This window comes from Bufo bufo, chromosome 9, assembly GCF_905171765.1.
Source record: "Bufo bufo chromosome 9, aBufBuf1.1, whole genome shotgun sequence".
Classification (NCBI taxonomy): Eukaryota; Metazoa; Chordata; class Amphibia; order Anura; family Bufonidae; genus Bufo; species Bufo bufo.
The window spans coordinates 58,816,940-58,835,222 of record NC_053397.1 but is presented as its reverse complement, the minus strand read 5'-3'; positions in this window follow the sequence as shown (position 1 = coordinate 58,835,222).

Sequence of the window (18,283 nt, the reverse complement as noted above, 5' to 3'; positions counted from 1 at the left end):
TTAGTTGAAACAGGTATTTCACCCTCAAGCATTAATTTTGTGGACGCAGGTATATGGAAAACCTTAATCACTATTTTGTGGAAGCTGATATAGGGCAGACCTAAATCAGTTGTTAGTTGAAGCAGGTATATCAAAACCCGCAATCTGTATTTTGTGGACGCAGATATATGGAAAACCTCTATCACTATTTTGTGGAAGCTGATATAGGGAAGGCCTCAATTAGTTGTTAGTTGAAGCTGGTATATCACCCTCAAGCAGTAACTTTGTGGACGCAGGTATATGGAAAACCTCCATCACTATTTTGTGGAAGCTGACATATGACAGGCCTCAATCAGTTGTTAGTTGAAGCTGGCATATAACCCTCAAGCAGTAATTTTGTGGATGCAGGTATATGTAATACCTCAATCACTATTTTGTGGAAGCTGATAGATCGCAGCCCTCAATCAGTATTTTATGGAAGCTTACAAATGCACTATAATATACTTTCTATGTTAGAAAGTACAGTCCTGATCAAAAGTTTAAGACCACTTGAAAAATGGCAAAAAATCATATTTAGCATGGCTGGATCTTAACAAGGTTCCAAGTAGAGCTTCAACATGCAACAAGAAGAAATTAAAGTGAGACAAATCATTTTTTGAGCATTCAATTTAATAAAAACAATGAATAAACTGAAACAGGCTGTTTTTCAGCTGATCAAAAGTTTAGGACCACACCTCCAAAAAAAAACTAAACCCCTGCAAAACAGAAATCCAACTTCCAAACATAAACTCAGTAATGAGTAGCTCCGCCATTATTGTTTTATCACTTCAAAAATTTGTTTCGGCATGCTTGATGCAATCGTTTCCATGAGGTGAGTGGGAACATTTCTCCAAGTGGTGAAGACGGCCGCACGAAGGCCATCTACTGTCTGGAACTGTTGTCCGTTTTTGTAAACTTCCCTTGCCATCCTTCCCCAAAGGTTCTCAATTGGATTTAGATCAGGGGAACACGCAGGATGGGCCAAAAGAGTGATGTTATTCTCCTGGAAGAAGTCCCTTGTCCTGCGGGCATTGTGTACTGTAGCGTTGTCCTGTTAAAAAACCCAGTCGTTACCACACAGGCGAGGGCCCTCAGTCATAATGAATGCTCTCTGCAACATCTGGACATAGCCAGCGGCCGTTTGATGCCCCTGCACTTCCTGAAGCTCCATTGTTCCACTGAAAGAAAAAGCACCCCAGACCATTATGGCGTCCCCTTCACTGTGGCGCGTAGAAAACATCTCAGGCGGGATCTGCTTGTCATGCCAGTAACGTTGTAAACCATCAGGACCATCAAGGTTAATTTTTTTCTCATCAGAGAATAAAACTTTCTTCCACCTTTGAATGTTCCATGTTTGGTGCTCTCTTGCAAAGTCCAAACGAGCAGTTCTGTTGCGTTCAAGGAGACGAGGTCTTTGAAGACGTTTTTTGTTTTTGAAGCCCTTCAGTCTCAGATGACGTCTGATGGTTATGGGGCTGCAGTCAGCACCAGTAAGGGAATTAATTTGGGTCGAGGATCGTCCAGTGTCTTGACGGACAGCCAATTAGATCCTCCGGCTCAGTGCTGATTACATTTTTTTGGGTCTTCTACTTGACTTTTTTTGTTCCATAACCCTCAGGATCATTTAAGAAATTCCAAATGACTGTCTTACTGCGTCCCACCTCAGCAGCGATGGCGCGCTGTAAGAGACCCTGCTTATGCAGTTCAACAACCCGACCACGTTCAAAAAGGGAGAGTATTTTTGCCTTTTAATCAAAGGTAGTCAGACGCACAGGATTGTTGGACCGCCTAACCGGGGTGCCCACAGTCGAGTAGTATCACCCCACTACTCAAATGTGTAAAAAATCTGTATATAAAGGACTGGGCACACCTCCAAATATTGGGCCACTACGAATTATTAGGGTATAGTGCAGTATTAGGACAAACTTAAAATCACATACGTTTAAAATATTCTCACATAAACAGCAACCATAAATCGACGAAAATCCACATTAAGGAAATCAGCTAACAAGTTTTGTAAAATTTCATAAAAATTCCATAAAAATTCATATCAAAATAAATAATGAATTAATATAGATCCTCTAAAAATAGCAGCGTAAACCTCTAAAATAAGTATAAGCAGCAGAGCAGGTTCAAATTCATAATGAGTTAATATAGCTAAATGATCCTATAAAAATAGCAGCATGGACCTCTAAACTAAATCGAGAATAGCAGCACTAATATCAATAAGGACGGCAGAGCAAATTCAAGTTCATGACATAGTCCCAAATAGCAGCAGCTGACAGAGCACAGAGTCTGTAACTCCTATGTATCGCACACTGGGATACTGGTTGACACAGAGAAGGCTGAACTGATGAACAGCGGCGTCCTGCTGTGTACCTAACTTAGCGGCGTCCCGCTAAAGGTAACTATATAAGATATTATTAGTCACACTGACCTCAGTGTCGGAACGATCTTACCCGGGCAATATGACCACGGCCGTCCTGCAGACTTCGGTGAGATGTTTCCTTTTGTCTCCAACAGGCTGTTTGTTTGCCGCGTGGTGGATCTTTGCATATGAGCCCGCCGGTTTGACTCCGGACTCAATATAATATTGCCTTCCACGCGGACCTTTACACAAATATTCGGCACCGGTCTTTCTCCTTTTTTAAGTAGTGCACTACCTTTCAAGAGATGGGGGTCTGACCAGATGCGTTTCGGGATTGGAGTGTCCCCTTCTTCAGTGGTAATCGGACCCCCCCCCAACATAATCCTCTTTTATATGGTCACGATGTTGGAAGCAAAACCCGGCATGGATCACGCGACCGAAAATAATCACAGTGTTTCTATTTCTCATATATGTGTCACTTTCCGCCTTTTAATATATCAAGTATCGGACACAATATATCATTGTTTGCTGGCTTTTCGACTGTGTATCTGTCCATACAGTTTTAGTTTTTCTCTGCAATCTTGTCCTTACTGTGTGAAACGCAGCTTAGATTGCTGCGGTATATGTGTGTTTGTGCTGCTAATTACCGCCTTAGATAAATGCATTCAAAGCAGCTGTATATTCAGAGTTCAAATATTCGACATCAACATATTAGACTTTGCCATAAACATATTCAAAATAAAAATATTAATATTCGAAATGCAACCATGTATGAGGATATACAGTACAGACCAAAAGTTTGAACACACCTTCTCATTCAAAGAGTTTTCTTTATTTTCATGACTATGAAGGCATCAAAACTATGAATTAACACATGTGGAATTATATACATAACAAACAAGTGTGAAACAACTGAAAATATGTCATATTCTAGGTTCTTCAAAGTAGCCACCTTTTGCTTTGATTACTGCTTTGCACACTCTTGGCATTCTCTTGATGAGCTTCAAGAGGTAGTCCCCTGAAATTGTCTTCCAACAGTCTTGAAGGAGTTCCCAGAGATGCTTAGCACTTGTTGGCCCTTTTGCCTTCACTCTGCGGTCCAGCTTACCCCAAACCATCTCGATTGGGTTCAGGTCCGATGACTGTGGAGGCCAGGTCATCTGGCGCAGCACCCCATCACTCTCCTTCATGGTCAAATAGCCCTTACTTTCAAAGTTTTCCCAATTTTTCGGCTGACTGACTGACCTTCATTTCTTAAAGTAATGATGGCCACTCGTTTTTCTTTACTTAGCTGCTTTTTTCTTGCCATAATACAAGTTCCTACCAGCCTGTCCCTGCTCCAAAATGCAACCTCTCCCTACACTGGCAAAACACATAATGTAAAATGGCTGCCAGATCGGGTTCTGGTATAGGGTTGGGGGTGTGTCCATGTGCTGAAACTTCTCAATTGGCTGTCCTGTCCCACCTGATGGATGTGTCATGGGTCAAAGTTTGACGCAATGCAAAAGAATATGGCGCGCGGACATCGCCATATGTTCGCATGTTTGGCGAATCGCGAACGTCCAAAGTTCGCCGTGAACCGACCGCCGGGCGAACTGCAAGGCCATCACTAGTCCTAGATGTCACCTAATCTGAACAATTTGATATTGATGACCTATCATGAGGATAGATCATTAATATCACAATCTCAGAAAAGCCCTTTAAGCCATTTGCTTCTTATGTAACTTCCAAAATTGTTGCCTGTAAAGACCAAAGTCTGCCTGTTTCCTTCTGCCATCTTTGAGCAAAGAACCAGTCACTGGTCAAAAATTGTTAAAGGCTATGTACACCTTTGGGGACATTTTTTTTATTTTATTATTGCATTGTACTCATTTTGAGCTAAAAATAAAAATATGGAATCCGCTTTTTTGTACAGAGCTGAGATGCTTTAGTAGTAGCAGACTGTGGATTTTCTGTATTTTCCATCATTTGGGGAGCTGACAGACTCCTTAACTCTGCTGTTTGACATTATAAGCACTCATTATAGATCAGTTCTTATCTTACTGATAACGATGTGGCATAAATAAGTGTTTATGACCTCTTAGTAGTTTAGAGATAAAGTTTATTAGATGACCTGGCACAAAGTGAAAGTACCGGTCACACAGTTACAAAAACCATTAAAACTTTGTGACAGAATGGTTTAATATTTTTAATAAATGCCAATTAAAAATATGATTTTTTAGCCAAAAAGAAGTTAAATGCAACCATAAACAAAAATTGGGTCACTGATTATTATTATTGAGAAAACTTGCAAAAGGTCAAAACAACTATCACTGAGAGCAAGTATCCTAAAACATAACTTTTATTTATATATATATATATTAATAAAAATAACACCCATGGATCCAAAGGATCCTTTTGACAAATATTACAAGCTATCAACTACAAAAGGGCTGAAGAAGTAAGGTGCCAGGGCAGCAACCAGTCGAGATGCGGGAAATTTGGACTATCCCTTCACTGATCCCTTACACTTCTCAACCCAGGGACACACCTTGATGGTAGGTGTTCCCTGTTCTTGTACCTAGGTCTATACTATCCTTAAACTGTCCTTAACCTAACTTAGAAAAAGCTAGCTGTGGTATATCCCGATGCGTTCCCCCCCCCCTTTATTATTGGAGGATAATTGTGGGGGTTCCTCAGGGGACCAATATACTATAAACAGTATTAGTGTACGTGCAACAATATGCACCGTACAAGACAATTGCAAGCAGAACCAAATGATGCCAAGTATGTATATATAGAAAGCCAAAAACAATGATAATGCAGGTCTCAAGACATAATACAGCTTATATCACCAATACAAGGTAAATACCAATACCAATACAAGGTAAAAGGAAGTTGTAATAGTATCCCATCACGATACACGGGCATTAATACAAGAGGACTGAAGGCAATTTACATACTGGGCTGCCGTAGTCAGTGACAATATACTCACAAGACCAGCACTATGAATGATGTCCGCTGCAGACTGGAGAAGATGGTAGCTCAAGGTGTTCGGCAATGTGCACGATTTAAAAAGACCGGGTGGGGTGTGTGTACTAACAAACGAGTTCCCCATTGGTGGGTAAATCCATCAGTATAACCGGTATTAACCAACCATTGGAGGTATCCATGCCGCTAACTACCGCCCACAGACTGCGCGCCAAGCCTCGTTCAGGAGATACTGGTAACGAGGCCAGAGCGTCACTCCGCCCGCTACGTGGCGTGCGATGCGCATGCGTGGTATATAGATTCGATATGAGGCCGTAAATCAAAAATGTCCGTGTGTTCCACTATGGAGCGCAAGACAAATCCGTGCATGCGCACTTTGTGTATCGAATCCGGGAGACATACTGCGCATGTCAGGGCCACAGAAAGAATGGCAGTGCGTTCCGCTGTGGAACACAGCCATTCAAATAACCACACACAAGAAGTGTGTACAGCAAACATATAGTTTTGTGAGGGTGATATCATACTGATGGATGCAGATAGTCCATGATGTGGCATATTAACCATAATGTGCCATTACGGAACAACTAATGAGCCAAATAAAGGGGTTAGTAGATATAAACTAATAGGATTTACGATAACACAATAAGTTGGGAGGATAAATCCAACAAAGAAGATATACAGTATTTTATAAACAAGCGCTTCACGTGCTGATAACTGAAACCTATCATAGCGGAGGAGAGGTTACTTTAAGTACTGACAAAGAGACAGCAGGGCTAAACAAAGCAAGAAAAAGTTAACCTCTCATTGAGTCCCCCGGGTGACTGGGATCGAAGTCTATATATCCATTCTGTTTCTTTTTGAAGGATCCTTTGATCCCAGTCACCCTTCCTGGGTAAGGGTCGTACCACTTCTAGCACGGTGAAATTTAGGAATTTTGGATTGCCTCCATGACATTCCCATACATGGTCTGCCACGGGGGTGTTCTTTTGTTTTTTAACGTCATTAACATGTTCCAAGACTCTTCGTCGAAGCCCTCTGTAGGTTTTCCCCACATAGTCGCGAGGGCAAGGACATTGGCACACATATATCACTCCTTTACTTCTACAGTTGGTAAAATCTCTGATGAAGAATACCTGTTTCATTGCGGAACATACAATACTTTTAGTTCTATTTACAAATGGACAGGCTGCACAGGAACCACATTTAAACGTTCCTAAGGGTCTACGTTCCAGCCAGCTACCTGGTGGTGTATGGCGTGTGAAGTGACTATGGACCAGTCTATCCTTCAGAGACCTACCACGCCTAAACGTGATACTTGGATTAGGTGTAAGAGCATCTGCCATGTCAGGGTCCATATGTAGTATAGGCCAGTATTTTCGGATTATGTTTTGAATACGTCTATTCTCCACATCGAAGGTGGAGATAATCCGAATAGTGTCCCGAACTGGGGTCGATTCCTTGGGAACTGAGAGAGTGTCTCTGTCACGTGATTGGGCTTTTTGAAAAGGCATCCCTTAATACTTTCTGCGGGTACCCTCTCTAGCGGGCGGAGTGACGCTCTGGCCTCGTTACCAGTATCTCCTGAACGAGGCTTGGCGCGCAGTCTGTGGGCGGTAGTTAGCGGCATGGATACCTCCAATGGGTGGTTAATACCGGTTATACTGATGGATTTACCCACCAATGGGGAACTCGTTTGTTAGTACACACACCCCACCCGGTCTTTTTAAATCGTGCACATTGCCGAACACCTTGAGCTACCATCTTCTCCAGTCTGCAGCGGACATCATTCATAGTGCTGGTCTTGTGAGTATATTGTCACTAACTACGGCAGCCCGGTATGTAAATTGCCTTCAGTCCTCTTGTATTAATGCCCGTGTATCATGATGGGATACTAGTACAACTTCCTTTTACCTTGTATTGGTGATATAAGCTATATTATGTCTTGAGACCTGCATTATCATTGTTTTTGGCTTTCTATGTATACATACTTGGCATCATTTGGTTCCGCTTGCAATTGTCTTGTACGGTGCATATTGTCGCACGTACACAAATACTGTTTATAGTATATTGAGGAACATATAGTATATTCCCTGAGGAACCCCCACAATTATCCTCCAATAATAAAAGGGGGGGGGGAACGCGCGTCGGGATATACCACAGCTAGCTTTTTCTAAGTTAGGTTAAGGACAGTTTAAGGACAGTATAGTCCTAAGTACGAGAACAGGGAACACCTACCATCAAGGTGTGTCCCTGGGTTGAGAAGTGTAAGGGATCAGTGAAGGGATAGTCCAAATTTCCCGCATCTCGACTGGTTGCTGCCCTGGCACCTTACTTCTTCAGCCCTTTTGTAGTTGATAGCTCGGAATATTTTTCAAAAGGATCCTTTGGATCCATGGGTGTTATTTTTATTAATATATATATATATATATATATATATATATATATAAATAAAAGTTATGTTTTAGGATACTTGCTCTCAGTGATAGTTGTCATAAACAAAAATTGCCTGGTGCACATAGCCTTTCATTCTGACTACCTTACAAGCTGATTCCTATCCCTCCGTTGAAAACACATGCGTATCAAAAAGATATAAAATGACTGTTTTTCTTTATGTGCCATTACAGGCATCATCAGTACTCTACTATACAATAACCTACTTTCACACATATTAAAATCTAATAAAAGGAAATACAGAGTAATATTTGAAAATGATAATATAAAACCAAAATTATTAACAAGAAAACAGATCTCTGATCAATGACAATAAATGAGTTTGAAATATGGTAGAAGCCATTTGCGTCTTAAAATGAACGCCATCAGTCATGCCGTATTTGCCCTGCTATTTCACTTATTTGTGTTGTTATATATTATTACTGTGAACCAATTTTATAGCAACTAAGACATATTAGTCCAAAGTCTGTGGAGGAAGGAAGGCAATCATCATACTTCTCAGTTAGCTAGTTCCCTCTTGTACTTGTTAGCAAGTTCCACTCGTATGGAAGAGATGAAAAACATAGATTTTTCTTTAACTAGACTGTATAAGGAAGATCTACAACTACAATTAATTGATAAATATACAACTACCTGTGGTTTAATAAGCATGATGTTTTTCCAGGGGTGTAAAAAGATACTTACACTTCCTATAAAAAATGACTATAGTATAGACTGGATCATGTATAATTAATGTTATTATAATGATGTGTTGGAAAGCTGTACTACTTGCTACACACTAGTACGACATCTAGTAATACATAAAGTCAGCAGGTAAGTTACTACCCTGCAGCTCTACGACAGTCTTGTGATGGTACTGCCACCACGGCGAAGTTACCTGCTGTACACTACTTCAACGTCCATATTAAAAAGACAAAAATCAACACAATTTCTACATATCCTGTTATGAAAGGGAAAGCCAGACACAGTTCTTTCATAAATATGGAGTTAGCAGTTAAAGGGTTAGTATTTGTTGATGACCTCTCCTTCAGATAGGTCATACATATCTGATTGGCAGAGGTCCGACTCCCAGCACCACTGCCGATCAGCTCCATGCGAGCACTACATCCTCTTCATTACACTACGAGTCATTTCCCCTGTAGTGGCGACGTAGTGTAATTACAAGTAGTTGCTCCAATCAAGTGAATGGAGCAGGTACTTCTATTACACTGCGCTTCCGAGCCGACGGGCAGTGTAATGAAGAGGAAGTAGCGCTCACATGGAGCGTCGACTCCTCTTCAAACAGTTGATCGGCAGGAGAGCCAAAAGCCCCGCAGATGAGATATTGATGATGGATAGCTCATCAATAAATACTGCCAGCTGACTTTACCTTTCATAATGGGATATCTATAAGTTCTGTTGATTTTCGTCTTTGCCTGCGCAACCCCTTTAACATCACATTTTTGTTGAAACACTAGTTCTACTGTTCTGATACTTTTCTATGCAGATTTCATGCAGAATAATTGCAGAATAATGCAGTACCAACAAAGTCTATGAGATTAAACAAATCTCTTGTACACTTTGCTTTTATTTTTAGGTGTGGAAATTGACCTGCTGTGTGGATTTTTGAAATCTGCAGCATGTCCTCTAGATAGGTCATCAGTATCTGATCGGTGAGGATCTGACACCCAGGACCCCCACCGATCAACTGTTTGAGAAGGCACCAGTGCTCTCAGTAGCGTCGCAGCCTTCTCTCAGCTTTCCCTAAGGCCGTGTAATGTCACGTTGATTGGCCATGTGGCCTCGGTGCAGCTCAGCCCCATAGAAGTGAATGGGGCTGAGCTGCAATACCAAGCCTATCAAATGGACATCGCTGTGCTTGGTGAGCTGAGAGAAGGTCGTGGCACAACTGTGAGCACCGCTGTCTTCTCAAACAATTGATCGGTGGGGGTCTCTGGTGTCAAATCCTCACCGATCAGATGCTGATGACTTATCCATGGCATAATTCATCATTTGTAAAGTCACTTTTAAGTTCATGTGGGTTTGACAGGCAGTCTGAGGAGAGTATAGCAGGGTCTTTATGTCTTCTCTGTAGATTTTTTTTTTTTTTTACTTTTTTACAATTTTCCAGCAATACTGATTCAGCAATGAAATCATACCACTACTTTGTACCATTCAACCTCACTGAAAATGAACATTTCTCTCTATTTTGCCACGACAGCTACAATTGTCACCCAAAGCCTTCAGCTATTAAAAGTGATTTTTAAAAGGATCATCTCTTTGATTTTTCTCCATGTACTGTTACAGATAATTTCTCATTGCATTTGCAATAAAGGGAATCTGGCTAAAATTGTACTATATGACCTTTGGATTAATAGCCCTGCCATTTGTCTGTCAAACTAATAGAGAGTTTGGGGAATTCTAGAGACTCATCTGGTTGCGATAGAATTTCCGCCTTTGTCTCTCTTCTCAGGACACTAATGGCTTTTTGTCAGCCCTCTTCACTCAGTGTATGAAATGTAGCCATTTGATTTTAGTCATCTATTAACTTCTAGCATTATGACAAGAACAATGCAGCCCCTAAAGAAGAGAAGTTCAGCCAGGCAGATTAAATTTCTGCAACTGCTTTACTAAGAAAGTGCTGTTTTTAATTGTCAGCAATGTTTCTCAGAGTGAAAAGTATCAATTACTAATTAAAACCGTCTACCTTGGCAATTGTGGAGTTCACAGAGCATGTAGATCAACATATTAATGATTGTGCTCATTGTGTTACTTTCTTTGCTTATTCATGTTCTTTTAATACATCTTTACCGTGGGTTCATTTATATTTATATGCTTTGTGCACAAATGTTATAATCCTTGTAGACCCAGTGAATGTGATATGCAACCGCAGTCCCTGTACGGAAACTACCCTGAAAATACAACTTGTTCTTGTTTGTTTTTGGTCTGCTGGGGAAGGCAGAACTTCTTTTTCTTTCTGCCCTATATTCATGATGTCCTCAAGAGTGGAAGGGTATATTGCTTTAGAGTACCTGCACGTGTTGCAGATAGGTGTGTAGAAAATCGGAAAACCGCTCAAAAAACCATACATAAATCTGTGCCATTTATCGCAATTTTGGTGCAGATTTTTGTGCAGAGTTTCTGTTTATGTAAACAACCCAATTGAAATCTATGGGGCAAACCACTTTACAGAAGGTGCGGTATCACACAAACAATTGTGATGCTGCAGATTTTAAAATCTGCACAACAGGTCAATTTCCGCAGAAAAGAAAAAAGCTAAGTTTTCCGTACATAAGATATTTCAAATCTCATTTTCTTTGCTGGTTACTGTATGACACTCGAAATCAAGAGAAACCATGTGTAATCTGTACCGTGTGCAGCCACCCTTATGGTATGTTATCTAAATACTGCATATTTTTATCAGTTTTTTTGTCATATTGGAAATATAATAAAACAGTTAAATTTTTGTTCAAAAAGGTTAACTCATTTCTAGAAATGAATAGATTCTACACTAATCAAATTCATTACGAATTTCCTAGAAGATTCTAGTTTTTGTGACCTGCAGGAATCGCTTAAAATGGCAACTACTATTTTACAGATCAGAAGACAGTGAAGAAGGCATCTGCCCTCAAAAAGGAATTATTTTTGGACCTTAAAAAATAATAATAATAATCTGACAGTGCATTTTTTATTTTTATTAAAAAGGCTGTTTGTTACCACTGTAACAAACAGCCATATAGTGTAACCACAGACATATAGTGTATGTTGCTGTCATTTTGATATTACTAATATTGCCTTGGCGTTAAAAGGGTTTGAAACGGGTTGGTAACGGTCCTAGGAGACCCCAGTGTGTTATACACTACCGTTCAAGACAACTGGGGCACTTTCTATCCGGACTAAATTTATTGGGACCAAATTAAACTTCCAATAGATCATTCACAGTTCAGACTTCTTATATGGCCAGGCAGATCTTCCATAGGTTAGCAATTTCACTAATCATACAAGTCTCAGGCTGCAAAAGTAGTTTGTAGGCCAAGACGTTTCTGTAAAGCAATTTTCCTCACATTTCTATCAATTTTCCTCACTTCTCTATCCTACACTTAAGCATCCAGAAATAGGGATACAACACTTCTCTTTCACCATGAACAATGTCAGGAGTGCGGGAAAGGGTGGTGTCAGTATGAAGAGTGACACAGTAGACCGTCACCCACCGCTAAGTTAAAAATAGGAGGGGAAGGGAATAGGTAGAAGAGGAGGTGAGCGCCACTCCGTAAGCAGTAACGGTTAATTATTATGGGTGATGATGCAGTTAAGCAGGTGCAATAACTATAGTGGTAAAATGTACGGATAACAATCGTATATGGATAACACGATTGCCCCTCGGTGCTGAGGTAGGACCATAGTGCTGAGCAACCTAGATCGCACTGATGTAGAAAATAATATAGTGGGATGATATCATATAACATTAAAAATGGTCAGACTATAAAGAGATAAAAACATTAGAAATTGTGATAGGAGGTGGTCATCAGGATAAGCACGTAACACCTGTGACCTCGACCACCCCGGCAAGGTCGCTGTACTCATAGTTAATGGTACTACAGGTTTCCACAGCGGGATGTAGTATGATGGGCATATCCCAATTCTGTCTAAACACTAGTGATGAGCGGCAGGGGCGATATTCAAATTCACAATATTTCACGAATATTTGGTAGAATATTCGTCATATATTCGATAATTCGCAAATTCGAGATTATTTTCTAGATCGTGAAAAATCGGCAATGTAATATTCACACTATAGCTACATCTATATATAGCTATAGCTACATCTATATACACTCACCTAAAGAATTATTAGGAACACCATACTAATACGGTGTTGGACCCCCTTTTGCCTTCAGAACTGCCTTAATTCTACGTGGCATTGATTCAACAAGGTGCTGATAGCATTCTTTCGAAATGTTGGCCCATATTTATAGGATAGCATCTTGCAGTTGATGGAGATTTGAGGGATGCACATCCAGGGCACGAAGCTCCCGTTCCACCACATCCCAAAGATGCTCTATTGGGTTGAGATCTGGTGACTGTAGGGGCCATTTTAGTACAGTGAACTCATTGTCATGTTCAAGAAACCAATTTGAAATGATTCAAGCTTTGTGACATGGTGCATTATCCTGCTGGAAGTAGCCATCAGAGGATGGGTACATGGTGGTCATGAAGGGATGGACATGGTCAGAAACAATGTTCAGGTAGCCCATGGCATTTAAACAATGCCCAATTGGCACTAAGGGGCCTAAAGTGTGCCCAGAAAACACCCCCCACACCATTACACCACCACCACCAGCCTGCAAAGTGGTAACAAGGCATGATAGATACATGTTCTCATTCTGTTTACACCAAATTCGGACTCTACCATTTGAATGTCTCAACAGAAATCGAGACTCATCAGACCAGGCAACATTTTTCCAGTCTTCAACAGTCCAATTTTGGTGAGCTCGTGCAAATTGTAGCCTCTTTTTCCTATTTGTAGTGGAGATGAGTGGTACCCGGTGGGGTCTTCTGCTGTTGTAGCCCATCCGCCTCAAGGTTTTGCATGTTGTGGCTTCACAAATGCTTTGCTGCATACCTCGGTTGTAACGAGTGGTTATTTCAGTCAACGTTGCTCTTCTATCAGCTTGAATCAGTCGGCCCATTCTCCTCTTACCTCTAGCATCCACAAGGCATTTTTGCCCACAGGACTGCCGCATACTGGATGTTTTTCCCTTTTCACACCATTCTTTGTAAACCCTAGAAATGGTTGTGTGTGAAAATCCCAGTAACTGAGCAGATTGTAAAATACTCAGACCGGCCCGTCTGGCACCAACAACCATGCCACGCTCAAAATTGCTTCAATCACCTTTCTTTCCCATTCTGACATTCAGTTTGGAGTTCTGGAGATTGTCTTGACCAGGACCACACCCCTAAATGCATTGAAGCAACTGCCATGTGATTGTTTGACTAGATAATTGCATTAATGAGAAATAGAAAAGGTGTTCTTAATAATTCTTTAGGTGAGTGTATATATAGCTATAGCTATATTTTTCAAGCTGCTAGAAGTTTCCTGAGACTGGAGAAAATGGTTGGCATGGCAGAACATTATAATAGCTTTATATGCAGATAGAGTGCTCCAATATATTTGTGATTGTAAAATCGGCACTAATGATGCGAATATTTTGGCGCAATACGTGCAACTTCACATTTTAGCAGGTCTGACTACATATTACTGATTGGTGCAAGTATTGTTGTGAACTTGTGAAATCACAGCACTATGTATGTAGCATGTATGTATGGACAGCAGAATCTATCACACTGCCTAACACCCTGCACTGGAACCTATCAGCTACACTAAAGGGTGGGCCATTTATATGGATACACCTTAATAAAATGGGAATGGTTGGTGATATTAACTTCCTGTTTGTGGCACATTAGTATATGTGAGGGGGGAAACTTTTCAAGATGGGTGGTGACCATGGCGGCCATTTTGAAGTCGGCTATTTTGAATCCAACTTTTGTTTTTTCAATAGGAAGAGGGTCATGTGACACATCAAACTTTTAGGGAATTTCACACGAAAAAGAATGGTGTGCTTGGTTTTAACGTAACTTTATTCTTTCATGAGTTATTTACAAGTTTCTCTTTGTTTACAGCCATTGACATGTCGCCGAGGTTAACACGTGAGGAGCGGATAGAAATTGTGTTGATGTCTGGTGAACGCAGTAACCGGGTCATTGCAGCAGATTTCAATGCAAGACACCCTACGAGACCACCCATCTCCCATGCTACAGTTAGCAAATTGCTTGCTAAGTTTCGTGAAACTGGTTCGGTGTTGGATTTGCCAAAATGTGGACGCATGAAATCTGTCTCTAATGAAGAAACATCAGTGGCTGTCCTAGCTTCATTCAGCAAGAGCCCACAGCGTAGCACTTGCCGCATGTCACTGGAGAGTGGCATTAGTCGAACATCCCTTCGGCGGATATTAGCTACTCACAAATGGCACCCTTACAAACTCCAGCTACTGCAGCATCTCAACGAGGATGACCCAGATCGGCGCACTGAATTTGCAGAATGGGCAAAACAAAAATTGGAACAGGACCCTCAGTTTACGCAGAAGATTTTGTTCAGTGATGAGGCAAACTTTTATGTGAATGGTGAAGTTAACAAACAAAACCACCGCTATTGGTCTGACACTAACCCACATTGGATAGATACCTCCAAGACTGTTGGAACAAAAAAATTGATGGTATGGTGTGGTATATGGGGTACAAAGATAGTGGGGCCATTCTTCATCAATGGAAACCTCAAGGCCACTGGATATGCAAAATTGCTACATGATGATGTGTTTCCCTCTTTATGCACTGAAGCTGGCACGTTCCCTGAGTTTTTCCAGCAAGATGGTGCACCACAACATTATGGGTGTCAGGTCCGAGCATTCCTAGATGAACAGTTTCCTGGAAAGTGGATTGGTCGTCGTGGGCCAGTTGAATGGCCCCCAAGGTCTCCCGATCTGACCCCCTTAGACTTTTATCTTTGGGGTCATCTGAAGGCAATTGTCTATGCTGTGAAGATACGAGATGTGCAGCACCTGAAACTACGGATACTGGAAGCCTGTGCTAGCATTTCTCCTGCGGTGTTGCTATCAGTGTGTGAAGAGTGGGAGAAGAGGGTTGCATTGACAATCCAACACAATGGGCAGCACATTGAACACATTTTATAAGTGGTCAGAAACTTGTAAATAACTAATGAAAGAATAAAGTTACGTTAAAACCAAGCACACCATTGTTTTTCTTGTGAAATTCCCAATAAGTTTGATGTGTCACATGACCCTCTTCCTGTTGAAAAAACAAAAGTTGGATTCAAAATGGCCGACTTCAAAATGGCCGCCATGGTCACCACCCATATTGAAAAGTTCCCCCCCCCTCGCATATACTAATGTGCCACAAACAGGAAGTTAATATCACCAACCATTCCCATTTTATCAAGGTGTATCCATACAAATGGCCCACCCTGTATATCAGGATATAACCTACACTGACTATCTCCCACTAACTATACATATGAGCTAACTAACTATCTAATGTAATGACAGGAAAGCAGAGAGCACAGCAACAACACTGCTGTCTCTCTCAGATCTGCAAAATACTACATACAAGGGCTGCTGGGGAGGTTCTTATATAGTAAGGGGTAGGCAACTTTCCAATTGGTTGCTAGGGATGTTGCTCAGCTCAGACAAAGATATTGCAGCCTTCTCATTGGCCCACAAGCAAGAAGGGAGGTTACTAATGAAAAAAAAAATCTAGAATATTCGAAATTACGAATATACACTCACCTAAAGAATTATTAGGAACACCTGTTCTCTTTCTCATTAATGCTATTATCTAGTCAACCAATCACATGGCAGTTGCTTCAATGCATTTAGGGGTGTGGTCCTGGTCAAGACAATCTCCTGAACTCCAAACTGAATGTCAGAATGGGAAAGAAAGGTGATTTAAGCAATTTTGAGCGTGGCATGGTTGTTGGTGCCAGACAGGCCGGTCTGAGTGTTTCACAATCTGCTCAGTTACTGGGATTTTCACGCACAACCATTTCTAGGGTTTACAAAGAATGGTGTGAAAAGGGAAAAACATCCAGTATGCGGCAGTCCTGTGGGCAAAAATGCCTTGTGGATGCTAGAGGTCAGAGGAGAATGGGCCGACTGATTCAAGCTGATAGAAGAGCAACGTTGACTGAAATAACCACTCGTTACAACCGAGGTATGCAGCAAAGCATTTGTGAAGCCACAACACGCACAACCTTGAGGCGGATGGGCTACAACAGCAGAAGACCCCACCGGGTACCACTCATCTCCACTACAAATAGGAAAAAGAGGCTACAATTTGCACGAGCTCACCAAAATTGGACTGTTGAAGACTGGAAAAATGTTGCCTGGTCTGATGAGTCTCGATTTCTGTTGAGACATTCAAATGGTAGAGTCCGAATTTGGCGTAAACAGAATGAGAACATGTATCCATCCTCTGATGGCTACTTCCAGCAGGATTATGCACCATGTCACAAAGCTCGAATCATTTCAAATTGGTTTCTTGAACATGACAATGAGTTTACTGTACTAAAATGGCCCCCACAGTCACCAGATCTCAACCCAATAGAGCATCTTTGGGATGTGGTAGAATGGGAGCTTCGTGCCCTGGATGTGCATCCCTCAAATCTCCATCAACTGCAAGATGCTATCCTATCAATATGGGTCAACATTTCTAAAGAATGCTATCAGCACCTTGTTGAATCAATGCCACGTAGAATTAAGGCAGTTCTGAAGGCAAAAGGGGGTCCAACACCGTATTAGTATGGTGTTCCTAATAATTCTTTAGGTGAGTGTATATCACTATATTCTAAATATTTGCGAATTCTCGAAGTGCCGATATTCGCGAATAATATTCGCGATTCGAATATTCATGATCAACACCACTAAACACTAGAAGACTTAAATCTCTTGAACAGGTTGGCTATGGAGCCTATGAACTTCTCTTTAAGCAGTCTATCTCCACAGAGCTCCTACATGTAGCTCTTCTCAATACTGGAATGCTTTTCTATGTTTCTTTGTCTTTTTCTCCACTTTCTTTCTGGTTGATTTACTGTTTTTCTGCCTCTGCACACTTCACTGTCTAGACATCCACTGTCTCACAGTGAATGCTCTGTCATCTAAATGCCTCCTCTCTAGCTGGCTGCTGCTGCCTATCTATTGCTTTGCAGCAAGAATCTATACACTTACAGTAAACCATATTCTTGAACCCCTTTTGCAGTGGAACTCTGCACTTCAATTTCTCTATCATCCAACATGCATGACTATTACAGGAGATATAGCATATTTGGCTTGATCTCCCCTTCACCTTTATAGCACAGTCAGCAGTTTTGAGGGGTTAAAACTGTTTACAGACCCTCTTTAACACAAGAGACCCATAGTCAGTATGGAATAGAAAGAGAAAAATGCGCAAGGAGCCTGTACAGCTGCACACAGATTGCCTAAAGTTCCATATTATAGATACGTCGGCACTCCTGAGGCTCTGTATGGTGCCTTTATTTGGTAACAAATTCCCAACTTCTATTTTACCATATGCAATTGAATATAATTTTTTTTTTGTGATGGTTCCACAGATTGCACAGTAGAGTGTCATATTAAGGATCTATGCAGCACAGCTCTGTAACACAGTCATGTGTATGAGCCCTAAGCAAAAGAGAAAAAAATTGTCAAATTAAAATAAGCAAAAAAAATAAAATAGCAAGCCGTGCATATTATAACAAGCTGCACAGAATGTGAAAAACAGTAGAGCAAAGAAAATAAAATAGAAAAGTCATTAGCATTCGATATGAATGATTTATCAGAGGTTCATTTAAGGTTCATTGAATAGTATATAACTTACCCCCTTCTGATTCTTAAAAAAAAAAGAAGCAGGAAATATGACAAAACATAG